Source organism: Equus asinus, chromosome 8 (genome assembly GCF_041296235.1).
Source record: "Equus asinus isolate D_3611 breed Donkey chromosome 8, EquAss-T2T_v2, whole genome shotgun sequence".
Lineage (NCBI taxonomy): Eukaryota > Metazoa > Chordata > Mammalia > Perissodactyla > Equidae > Equus > Equus asinus.
Window position 1 is genome coordinate 34039303 of NC_091797.1, and position 12689 is coordinate 34051991.

Below are 12689 nucleotides of genomic sequence, written 5' to 3' on the forward strand. Positions count from 1 at the left end.
GAGACTAAAAAAACAATAAAAAGGATCAATGAAACTAAGATCTGGTTCTTTGAGAAGATAAATAAATTGACAAACCCTTAGGTAGAGTCACTAATAAAAAGAAAAGACAAATAAATAAAATCAGAAAGAGGAGAAATCACAACCTAAATCACAAAAATGCAATGGATTATAAGAGAATACTAGGAAAAGCTATATGCCAACTAATTGGATAGCCTACAAAAAATGGAATTCTTGGAATCATACAACCTCCCAAAACTGAATCAAGAAGAAATAGAGAATCTGAATAGAGCAATCACAAGTAAAGAGATTGAAACAGTAATCAAAAACCTGCCAAACACAAATGTCCAGGACCAGATGACTTGTCTGGTGAATTCTACCAAACATTCAAAGAATATTTAGTACCTACCTTCTCAAACTCTTTAAAAAAACTGAAGATGGGATGCTTCCTATCTCATTGTACAAAGCCAACATTTCCCTGATACCAAAAGCAGACAAGGACATCACAGAAAAGGAAAATTACAGGCCAATATCACTGATGAACATAGATGCAAAAATCCTCAACAAAATATTAGCAATCGAATACAGCAATACATTAGAAAGATCATAAACCATGATCATGTGAGATTTACTCCAGGCATTCAGGGATGGTTTAACATCCACAGATCAATCAGTGCGATATACCACATTAACAAAATGAAGAATAAAAAATCAGATGATCATCTCAGTAGATGCAGAGAAAACATTTCACAAGATTCGACATCCATTTGTGATAAAAAGTTTTGATAAAATGGGTGTAGAAAGAAAGTATCTCAACATAATAAAGGCCATATATAGCAAATCCACAGCCAACATCATACTCAACAGTGAAAAACTAAAAGCTATTCCTCTAAGAACAGGAGCCAGACAAGTATTCCCACTATTACCACTCTTACTCAACATAGTATTGGAAGTCTTAGCGAGAGCAGTTAGGCAAGGAAAAGAAATAGAAGGTATCCAAATCAGAAAGGAAGAATTAAACCTGTCACTATTTGTGGATGACATGATTCTACATATAGGAAACTCTAAAGAGTCCACAAAAAAACTATTAGAAATAATTAACAAATACAGTAAAGTTACAGGGCACAAAATCAGCATAGGAAAATCAGTTGCATTTCTATGCACTACAAATGAACTAGTAGGAAAAGAAATCAAGAATACAATCCCATTTACAGTCTCAAGAAAAAGAATAAAATAACTAGGAATAAATTTAATCAAGGAAATGAAAGACCTATATACTGAAAACTGTAGAACATTATTGAAAGAAATTGAAGAAGACATAAAGAAATAAAACATATTCCATGCTCATGGCCTGAAAGAATAAACATAGTTATAATGTCCATATTACCTAAAACATTCTAAAAATTCAATGTAATCCCAATCAGAATCCCAATGACATTCTTCACAGAAATAGGGAAAGAATCCTAAAATGTATGTGGAACAACAAAAGACCCTGAATAGCCAAAACAATCCTGAGAAAAAGAACAAAGCTGGAGATACCACACTCCCTGTCTTTATCCAGTGACTCTAACAGATCAGGCAAATCACAACATAATACTCCAACACAACATACATGCATCCCATAGTACAGGGAGTGTTTCCTTGGGTGGAGTTGTGGGGGAGGCTCCAGGGTTCTTGGGGAGAGGAGGGCCTTGCCCAAGGGTCATACCTGTTCTCTCTGTGTAACCCATCCAGGATTCCAGATATGTCTGCTGTCTTCCACAAAGCTCTCCTGGAACATGAGCCCAGTAATCCTTGCTTTGAAAGCCATCTATGTCCCAAGACTTCTTGATCTCCATAGCTAGAGTCTGAGCCAAGGACTGGGGCACGGTTCATTCATGGGTCTTGGGGTGACAGGGGAGGAAGAGCTCCCCATCATAGTAGAAATGCCTCAAGCCCCTGGCACTGTTGTCTTCTTAGATCTCACAGTCCCAAATCTCCTGGAGGGAATGCAAGAATGCCCCCACTCAGCAGTGACTTCTCCTTTCTCTATGTCCCTCTGTCTCCCTGCGCAAGTGAGAAACTCCAGCCAGGGGGCCCCTCCAAACTGTCCTCCATGTCTTCCTGTACCAGCTGAGTAATGGCCACCTCCATGCTGAATTCCACAGTCCCCATTCCTCACCCCCGCTCCCAGCCTAATCCAGTGGAAAGACACAGATCCCTGTTGTCTGCCCCAAACTTTCCTGTGAAGTGCTTCACATCACTCATGTCCCATCCCCACTCTCACCTCCTTTCTGGTCCTGCAGAGCCATGGTTTCTTCCAGTGTCTCTCTTAGGTCCTTCCTTTTATCTGCCAAACCCTTGGTTTCTATGTCCCACATGTTCGTTCCCAGGACAGCTATTGCCCAGAGTCCCTGGGGCTCTGCTCTGCCTTTCTCACTGTCATAGTGCAGGAAGGTCTGACCATGCAAATGTCCCTCAGCAAAGAGTCTTGATTGCACAGATCCATCCTGGGACACCACTGTGAGGTCATAATGAAGACTGTGAGATCCTGGGCAAGGAGAAGACCAGATAGAACTGCTTCTTGGAAATAAATGCACGTCAAATGTTTCACAGAAAGGCTCTGCTTTCCTGAGCTTCTCAAGGTTTTGAGGATGTGGAAAATGCACATGGACAAAGGGACAAGAATGAGATTTCCAATACAGGAAAGTAGGAAAGGGGAAAGGAGGAGAGGGGAAGTGAGGAATAGGAGGGGGATGAAGATGGGAAAACATGTAGGACAGGTGCCAGGAAAGGGAGGCATGGGCTCCCTAAGGGTCCAAGTAGGAAGTCAAGGAGAGAGGCTGGCCTGCAGGGGGCAAGGGAGAGGCAAAAAGTCCATGGTGAAGGGGAGGTCTCATCAGGGGGGAGACAGAGGATGTGAAGGGCCCAGGATGGGAAGGACCCATGATCAGGGTGGCTGTGGTGCAAAGGCAGATTGGGGTGAGAAGGGGAGTGAGGGCCTGCTGCCTCTGGTGAAGGCTCATTATGGACAAGGTGGGGCCAAGGGAGGGTGTGGCAGTGAGGCAGAGGGCATGAGGGGTAGATTGTGAGACAAAGGAGTTTAGGGTGGACCAGTACCCTTGAGGGAGGTGAAGGTGTGGGCATGGACCCAGAGTGGAAGAGGCATAGTGAGGTCCGTGGGAGGTGGATGGACCTGCCAATGTCCTCTGGGGAGAAGTGAGTGGTACAGTGTGTTCAGGGGTAGTTTAGAGTTAGAAAGGAGGGGGAATGGAAGAAAAAAATAGATCTTAAATGCCAAAGTGCACAGCCTGGGGAAGGAACTACACGGTGGAAGCAGTTCAGGATAGGGGGCAAGTCATACCTCCAAAGAGGGTTGGGTTAGATCTCCAGCACAGGAGGGGTGGTACTGGGAGGAGACCCACTATAGGGAAAGAGCAGAGCCACCACATGCCATAAACAAGGATTTTGGATACAGGGTATAGGGAAAGAGAGCCCACTGGGGTCAAGGAACCAAATGAGGGGAGGTGAAGGCCAAAGAGTCTTTGGACAAAAAAACAATTTGCAGGACTGCGAAGGGTGGAAAGATTGAAAGGATAAGAGGCAGCAGGGGAGATAATGGCGAGGGCCTGGGATTGTGGGGCTGGGGATGAACATCACACAGGGATGACTTTGGGATAACATGGGTTAGGGTGCTGACAGGAGAAGGGTACTCTGGGTGACGGTGGGGTGGTAAATCAGAAAATCCTCAAGGGCTGGGCTTGGTCTGGCCACAAAGTCAAAAAAACTTTAAGGCTAGAAGAGCCTGAGGTTTGGGGACCCCAAGCAGTTTAGACCTCCAATGAGTGCAGCCAAATGCTCCAGGGACAGGCTCTGAACAGCTGAGTGTTAGGGCCCCAAGCTCAGAGGCACCCAGATCACTAACCCCTTCCCCAGAAAAGATGACTCCCCATCCAGGAGCAGGGCTGGTCTCACTGAGCTCCTGTAGAGACACCCCACAGGCTGTCCTTTCCCTGGCTCATTCCCTCCAGGACAACCTTCTCTCCCACACACATCTCCCTCCCTAACCAAGCACAGCATTGTTGGCAACATCACCCATGACCAGATTTACAGACCTCTTTGCAGATTTCACCCCCTCTGCTTCTCAGAAGCAGCTTCCCCAGTTGAATCACTGAGAGTCCAAACTCTCTTAGATGTTGCGGTCATTATAATCTCCTCCTCCTCACAGTGACTCCAGATCTAGCCAAGTCTCCTTCCCTTTGGCCACATACTGTAAGTATCTAAGCTGTCCCAGGGTGGCCCCTCTATTCAATCCCTGCGGGAATCACAAGTCCAATGAGGCGGCTCCCCACCTTCCACTCCAATACCAACCTCTCTCCAGACTCCCCTTTCCAACCTGCTGAGGCATCTCTGGATGCATCTGCCCCTCAAATGCAACAGATCCACACGGAAACTACACCTCTCCCACCACACCAGCCTCTCCGCCTCCCCTAGTTCTCTTAGCATCACCATCCTTGGTCCCTTCTGATACCCCTTCCCAGCCCCCCCCCCCCACTGCCTCATTGACTTAAAGTCAGCTCCTCCAACCCCATTTCAATCCCAAAGCCACTATCTTAGTCCAGGTTTTCACTTACCTCAGCCTACAAAACTGCTAAGGCTTCCTGAACACTGTGCCTGTCCCCAGGTATAACCATAACAGCCCAAGCCATCCACAGCCGGCCCCATCTGCTGAATTTAACACATAATGCTCCTACTCCACCATCAAAGCCCACAGCTGCCATAACCTGGTCTCTGGCATCACCTTCATTTCTCTAATGATATCTGCCCTGCGTTGCAGTATAAGTGAGTTCCCCCCAACTTCTTACTCTGTCCCACCAGGATGGCACTGCTTGAGCATCTCCCTCCTCTGGATTATTCTCACCTCTGCCTTTCAACCCATCAGACCTGCACATCCTAGAAGACCACCTCAATGAGATAGTAGTTATGGTGTCACAATGTTGTGATTACACTAAAAACTACCTAAGTATAGAGTTTAATAGGGTGAATTATGTGATATGTGAACTATATCTCAATAATAATAAAAATAATGCCATCGCGAGAGCCTCCTTCTACTGAAAGTTGTCTTATCCCCTTTGGGGATAAGCACACCTTTGGTCTTTGGAACATCTTGCCCATGGTCTTCAAACATGGTTGCTTCTTAGAGCCACCTGGAGAGTTTCTAATATCCATATGCCCAAGCCAAGGCCAAAACCAATTGAATCAGTATCCCTTGGGTTGGACCTAGACCTTAGTATCTTTTAAAGCTCCCTCAGTGATTCCAACGTGTAGGTGAGTTTTAGAACCATTGGTATAGGCCATCGTTTGAACCTCCCTGATGGTACCAGGCGTGCCCTGCCTTGAACCCCATCTTATCAACTTATACTACCCCTGTTAGACAATGAGCCACTCCAGGAGCAGAAACTGTGTTCATTTCACCTTTGTTTCCCCTGAAAATGCTTTTTTAAAGTTGAACTGTACCCATCATTACTAACCATTCCACTAAGACCCTCCCCCTACACTTTTTCTGTGGCTGGAAATGTCATGCATCAGAAAGTTTTAATGATTTCTTAGATTTCGCATCCATTTTTATTAATTACTTTGACCATCATAATCTATTTCACAAGTCAGGAATTGGGCCCTCTCCCATCTCAGAGAGATTGTTTCCAATGCTAGAAGTCACAAGGGGAGAGTGAGTGTAGAGAGGCAGATGGAACCCAGCTGTCCTGACAGCTAGTCCCAAGCTGTCCCTCCAAGATGTCAACCCTCCTTGAGGACTTCCTAGGTGTGGCAGCTCCAGTCAACTGTCTCATTCGGTTCATCCCTCCCCCCAAAAAAGACTTTCAATACTTTAATAAGAAGAATAAGAATATGCTAGGTTTTTTCCAAGGCATTTAAAGATGGTTGCAACAGAGATGAAGCCAAAGTTAATCTTTCTGGAGGGCAGGAGAGGCTCTGATGGTCTAGGGCTCTGGATTTAGGTGCTCTCCAGAAGCTAGGCACGGCTGCCCTTCCCCCAGTAAGTCATCCAGTTGTCTTTAGTACAAATTGTTTCCCCTCCACCTCACCTTGCTTCTAGTCCCCTTCTCCTTGCCTCATAACTACTTCCTCTTGTCCACTCTTGCCTTTGGACCTCTGGACTCACAAGCAGAGGTGCACCTTTCTGTACACAGATCTTTTGGCGCCACCGGTTTGTCTAGAAAAGAAGCTAAAAAGATCCAGGGCAGAGGCTTACAAAACCAAGTCCAGTCTTCACTGGGCCACCCCAGGGCTCATTTTGAAGTGGGCTGACCCAGAGTTTACAGAAGGGATTGACACCCGGTTGTTACAGGCTCTTAATGTCAGCCCTGATATCAGTTCCCCAACATTGAACCTAGCGTATAGGGGGTGAAAACTAAAACCCACCACCCCCTTTCCTGCTTCTCTAGCTCCACTCATATGTAAATACTTGTTTCTTTAAACTTGGACTCTTTGAGCTTTACAACTAAATGGGAGTTACAAATTGTTAAAAGCCCAGGTGGCCTGGAGTTGGAGGCACACTAAAGTTTAGCTAATCATGTGTCCTTGAGTTTGCCAGGAAAGCTGCTGTCTCAAGAGTATCAAGGAGCGGAGGCTTCCCAGACCTCAACTCCTCGACTCCTGGCGCTCGAACCTGCCTCAAACAAGAGGAGACAACAGTGAAGGACACCCACCTGCCATCCTCCTGTCTCACCCTCTCCCCTGCCTTGCTGCAAGCAGCCTTTCAAGGCCAAACGCAGGCTGGTGGGAAAGCACCGAGCTGCACAAGCTACGTGTTCCCCCCTCCCCTACCCAAAACCCCAAATAAAAATCCCTACCCATTCCTCATCGGGGAGCTAGCAATTTTTGAGGCATGAGCCCTTTGCTCCCTGTGCCTGGCATAGTAAAAACCTTTCCTCTTCCACTCAAGACTCTATTCTCGTTATTTGGATTGGCATCGGGTTCAGAGACCGAACTTTCGGTTACAAGGTTGCTCAACCCTGGCTTGAAGGAAATAAAAGTTGCTCACGGTTATAGAAGCAGAATAAAGGCACTTATGGGCAGAGTGGGAGGAGAGCAAGTTCCATTTACGTTTCTTGTTCTCAAATTCCTGGGCAGTTACTTCGGCCCATTGCAAAAATGCAGATCTTCCACGGTCCCCAGAAATTCCAAGTCTGAAGGGAGATCTGGAATCTGGCTTATTTTAAACAGCATCAGGGCTGATACTGAGGCAGCCTCCTCCTCCACAGTCCCTGGACCTTGGATTCTCACAATAGAAAATCGTTCCTACAGCCTCCTGTCACTCCAGCAAGGAAAGTGTCCACTAAGTGACCTTCCTGTTTGAATCCAGCTCCACTGGGCCCGGTAGCACATAACCGCTTAGAAAATGCCCAGGCAAAAGCCCACTTGCGTCTCTGTACCTGACCTCTGCAGGTGGACGCAGCCACTTGTGTTGACCATGGGGCTCAAAAACACAGGGGATAAAATGTAAAGGAGAGAGTGGGGCAAAGAGGGAAGGAATGAGGAAAGTCCTGAAGAAAGGAAGAGAGAAGAAAAAGGAAGAACAAAGCTAAAGGGGAAATAAATTTCAAAAGATGTAATATTATTGTTTCTAACCTTTATTTTCCCCTTCTATCTAGTTTCTCATTTATTGACATTTGACTTCAGCTGTTTGATCTCTCTCTGAATGCATAAACAGATGGCTATTGTTATTGAAGGAACATTTGAGAGAAAGTTGTAGATCAGAACTCTTTTCCTCCAGGTGTGTCAGGATGTGTTTCTCAGCAACAAGAACATGATTTTGTTTGCTTTGTTTAACTAATCAAAGCACAAATTTCAAAGAGGATAATATTTTTAAAATCAACTTCATTGGGGCGTACTTTACATACAATATAATGCGTCTATTTGGAATGCACAGCTCGTTGAGTTCTGGCGATTATCCATACCCATGCCACCATTACCACAGCGAAGATGTAGGACATTTCCATCCTCCCCAAAGAAAGGTCATGTGATAAAATTCTTTGCAGCCAATAAAAGGCATAGGATAGATTTTAATGTATTGCTATGAAAAGGTATATCCAACACACTGTTAAGCTTTGTAAAAGATTAAGTACAAACTGAATTATAATGCCACTAATACCACTTATATAATGCATGTTTTAATTAGGGTAAAATCTAGATTCCTCACCAAGGGTTTGACAGTGATATCCCCAGGGAGTGGGATAACTTGGTGACTTTCACTTTCTCTGAATTATTGGAAATTTATCTTTTAGTATAAATTTGAATTTGTATGGGAGTCAGAGAGAGAATATTTCAGTTGTAAAATATTGTGAACTAAGCCCCAAACTCAATAAGTTGCCGATTTTTAAAAACCAAAATGTTAGTTAAAACCTAACACTAGATAACTCCTTTAAGATAATCCTTCACATTTTGGTAGCACTCAATGTTTCTTAAATTGTTTCTGAAAAGGATGTTTTTAGTGGAGTACACAGACAAATCACAACTGTGACAAAAGGTATCTGCTAGAATCAAAATAAGTGTAAAATCCAGTGCGGGCACCAGGGACCCTGTCACAGTAACACTGCACCATGTTCAAAACCCATGTTGCCATAGCGTCCTGGGGTCTTAGACAAAGTCAGGGCAAATCTTGTTCCCTGAGCATCAATTTGCTCTTGAGAAAGGTCAAAGGCTTTTGGAGCAAGTCTGAAGATTGACACGGACTTTCTGACCTAAAGAACTTTCAAAACTGTTTGGGCAAAGGCAGTATTGTAAGATAATCCAGCCCATCCGGACGATGCTCTCTCGGGCTCACCGGGTGGCAGCGGCCACAAGGAGAGGATGCAGAGAAGCAGCACCAACGGGTCTGAGGCTGCAAGGGGGTTCCTGGGTCCAGTGTGCCAGCTTAGCTTTTCTCCAGTGAGGGGTCGGGTGGCGGCGGGAAGGCAAGGAACTCAAGCAATAACCACAGAGAAAGGAATGGCAGAAGGAAGTGCCCCAAGCCTCTATACCCCTTCTGCCTCCCCTCACCTTGCACTCCCACCTCCCTCAGCCCAAACTGTAGGCAGAGTGCAGGGCCTTGTGATGGTGCCTGGCTCCCATCTTCAAGTGACTAGTGATGAGTTCAAACTGGGAGAAGACTGTAAAAGTTATCCTTTGAAAAATAGGTTCTTATTTCCCACAGTGGCTTATTTACCAAATTCATTTTAATAAAATACAAAAACAAAACAAAACAAAATTCTGCTGTGATTTTTCTGGCCAGTAGAAGGTCCTGCGCTCTCCCCATGCCTCATGGGCTTCAGGCCTCCCTGCACTGAGGCTCCAAGCTCCAGACCTGCTGCCGTCAGGCCATGCCCCTCTCCTCCTGGACTCCCTTCACCTCCCGTCAACCCCTCTCTGCTTTGTCTCTGCTTCCTCATCCTTTTCCACTCCCTAGACCTGGCTCCTGAATATCTCTCACCTTCTTCAAAGGCTTCCTCCTCCTGCCTACAAATTCCTCCAAATTTTCAGGGAAAAACAAGCACAAATGGAGAAATCCTGCAGGACACCTGGAGCTCCCAGTGTGGACATCAGCCTCCACTTCTAACCACCCCTCTCTCTCTGTGTAAATGGAGAGTCAAAGGCCTTAACCCAGCATCTCAGAAACCTCCTCACTTTGGCATTGCATGCAAGAGTTGGTGTTATGTGTGTAAACACTTTTTGGGACCCGTCTTCCTGGTCTAACAGGTGAATCTAACAAGCAAGCTGTGGAGGCTTAAAGTCAGTACAAAATCCATGCTGCACTGTGAAGCAGCCGTGCAGGCCATCCTAAGCCTGTGTTAGAATGACTTCCATCACTTTGTGATAGAAGACACCAGCTGGACAGATCTACAACAGAAAAAAATAGAGGGTACCTTGCTCTCACATTTCCCAGCTGCATTTCTTAGAGATTGAGTGAAAAAGTAAAAACCCTGGTCCTTGCCTCCGTCTACACATGGATAACATCAACACTCCAAGCATTATTTGATGTATAACCAAAAAGTTCTTGTTTATGTTATCCTTTAAATATATTACTATTAGGTGTGTAAGTCCTTTCCTACATGTACAGTGCTTGGTTAAAAAGTATGCAAACTGCACTCAGATCTGTAGACCTCAGAGCAGTTCCTCAGAATACTCTGTTGGACTGTTTCCCAGGACTTGAGTTCCTCACCTTGATTATTAAATAAACTCCTTTAGTTAACCTTTACCTAGACTCTTTATTTCAGGTGAAATGTGCACATGTGCTTTTATTTCAGGAGATGAGACTTGACATTCATCAGACCAGCAGACTCTAAAGACCCCCTTCACCCAGAAGTTTAAAGCACTGTGCATTTGGGAGGAGGGAGAGCGTGGGGGAGCTGCTGACTCCAAGTCTACTGATCACTCCTACACAAAAGCATACTGAAAAGAAGTTCAGGACAGTCCATCCCCTCCAAGGACCAGGCAGGAAAGTCAGAGCCACCTGGAATGGATGTCAAAGTCCATTAAAGAAATATCATTACAAGAAAATCCCTATATCACACTTTGAAGCTCACACAAATGATCAGAAACCAAAATCCAAGCTCAGGTGACATCACTAAAGTTGGCTATAAGGCTTTGTAGAACCTGCATGTAGACAGAAAGACATCTCTAGGGCTGCAGCCCAGTAGCCTCTATGTTTTTGGGTGCCCAGAAAGGATCTTCTCTCTTCAGCAGTGCTGAAGAATCTCTATGGATGTAGAAGCTCTTTGGATTTCTGAGGTTTTTATACTTATTTGTTGACTTTGTAGTTGTTGAGTTCATCTTTGAACATTTTTGAATTAATTTGCTTTGACCTTGTCTAAGTGTGAAATCTGAGACTGCTCCTGAAGCAGGAAACAAGGGACTGGCCCTGTGAGCCACGGCCCCATGCAAAGGTTAACTTTCTGTGTCAACATGGCTAGGCCACAATATCCAGATATTTGATCAACATTTTTCTAGATGTTTCTGAGAAGGCATTTTTTATATGAGATTAATATTTAAGTAGGTGGAGCTTGAGTAAAGCAGATTACCTTCCATAATGCACGTGAGCTTTAGCCAATCAGTTTAAGGCCTTAATAGAAAAAAACCCTGACCTCCCCCAAGAAAGAGGAACTTGTGGAGAGACTGCTTGCAGACTTGAACTTCAACACCAGCTCTTCCTGGGGTCTCTAGATGGTGTCCTACCCTATGCGGCAGATTTGGGACTTGACAGCTTCTGCAATCACATGACCCAACTCCTTAAAATAAATCTCTCTCTCCCCTTGTGTATATATGTCTGTGTGTGTGTGTATATATATATATATATATATATATATATATGTATGTATGTATATATATATATGTGTGTGTGTGTATGTTGGGGCATGCCTTCTACACTCATCTGGACAGTTTACAACTCTGCCTTTCTCTTCACTTCCTGCCTGTGTGCAGATTGAAGATCAGCCAGAGGTATGATCTTATGGTCTTTACTGATCATGTACCCCAACCTGGGCATGCACATGGCTTTCTATATTCTCGGGAATTTGTGGAAGTCTCCACAGCCTTTATTGTCCAAAGCACCTCACTCTCCAGCTTTTCCTCCCAGGCATTTCTGCATGTCTATTATTTGCCCAAACTAATGTTTTTGGCCCTGGTGACAGGTGCTGGTTCATTGGCATTTCAATATTTTTGACAAATGCCCTTTGTTTTACCTCCTTCTCTTCCCTCAGAGAGTTCTGAGTGAGGGGAAATAAAGACAAGTTATTCACCTTAATCTTCCAGATCGTAAGACAAAATCACAATTCTTTGAGAGCAAGGTCCACTCTGATCCCTGTGGCACCAAAAACCCACACTAAAGACAAACTGCTGTCTTCAAGATCACAGCTAAGCTGGGGACCAGGACTAAGCGAAGATATCAGGGCTAAGTGAAGATACCACAAAGCTCTCCTACTGAGTTTCTGTTGCATTTTTCTGTTTTCAGCATTTTCTTGGAAGCTATAAGCATTGCTTGATTTTCTAGAGTTCTGATAAAGTTGATTCTGACACTTTTTGCTAGTTTTTTCATTGTTCTGTGTAAGGACCAGGCCCTTGAATTTCACTATGCCATCATTTTCTCTCATGTCATTGCCTTCAGCCTCTTTTCAGTTGGACTTATACATCACAATTCCTGGTCTTGTGAGGACTTCCAGGAAACTCATTCATTTGGTAAACATTTGATAAATACCTACTTTGTTCAGGGCACTGTGTATAAGGAGTGGAGTCTGAATCAAAAGAGTCAAGCTCTCTCAGTCCTCAAGGATGACTCAGCCTAGGTGCAGATGGAAAGATAGGGAAAGAAATTATAACACAACGTGTTAAGTATTTTATCTAATTTCTGTGCTTTGAACTTCAAATTATTAATATTTATATAGACAGTATTGATTTACATGTACCCATCATTATCAATTAATTTTTCTGCTTGCTTTCTTTCTTATCTCTATGAACTTGTGAATATATTTAGACTAAATAGTTTGCTAATAAATTAACACTTATATTGATATGAAAGTGTCATTTTTAGTCTTATACATGCAAGATAGATTTCCCAGTCCCAAATTCCCAGTGTGACATTGGTTTTCCCTTAGCCTTTGGAGACATTATTTCACTGCCTTCTGGCTGCCATTCCTGACAGGAAGAAGTCAGCTGCATTC

At 44.3% G+C, this 12689-nt stretch overlaps 1 pseudogene; it reads right to left on the minus strand.

Annotated features, from left to right (window-relative positions):
* Positions 1-128: 128 nt before the first annotated feature.
* LOC106827641 (MHC class I polypeptide-related sequence B-like) lies at positions 129-6570 on the minus strand (annotated as a pseudogene).
* Between the last annotated feature and the right edge of the window lie 6119 nt (positions 6571-12689).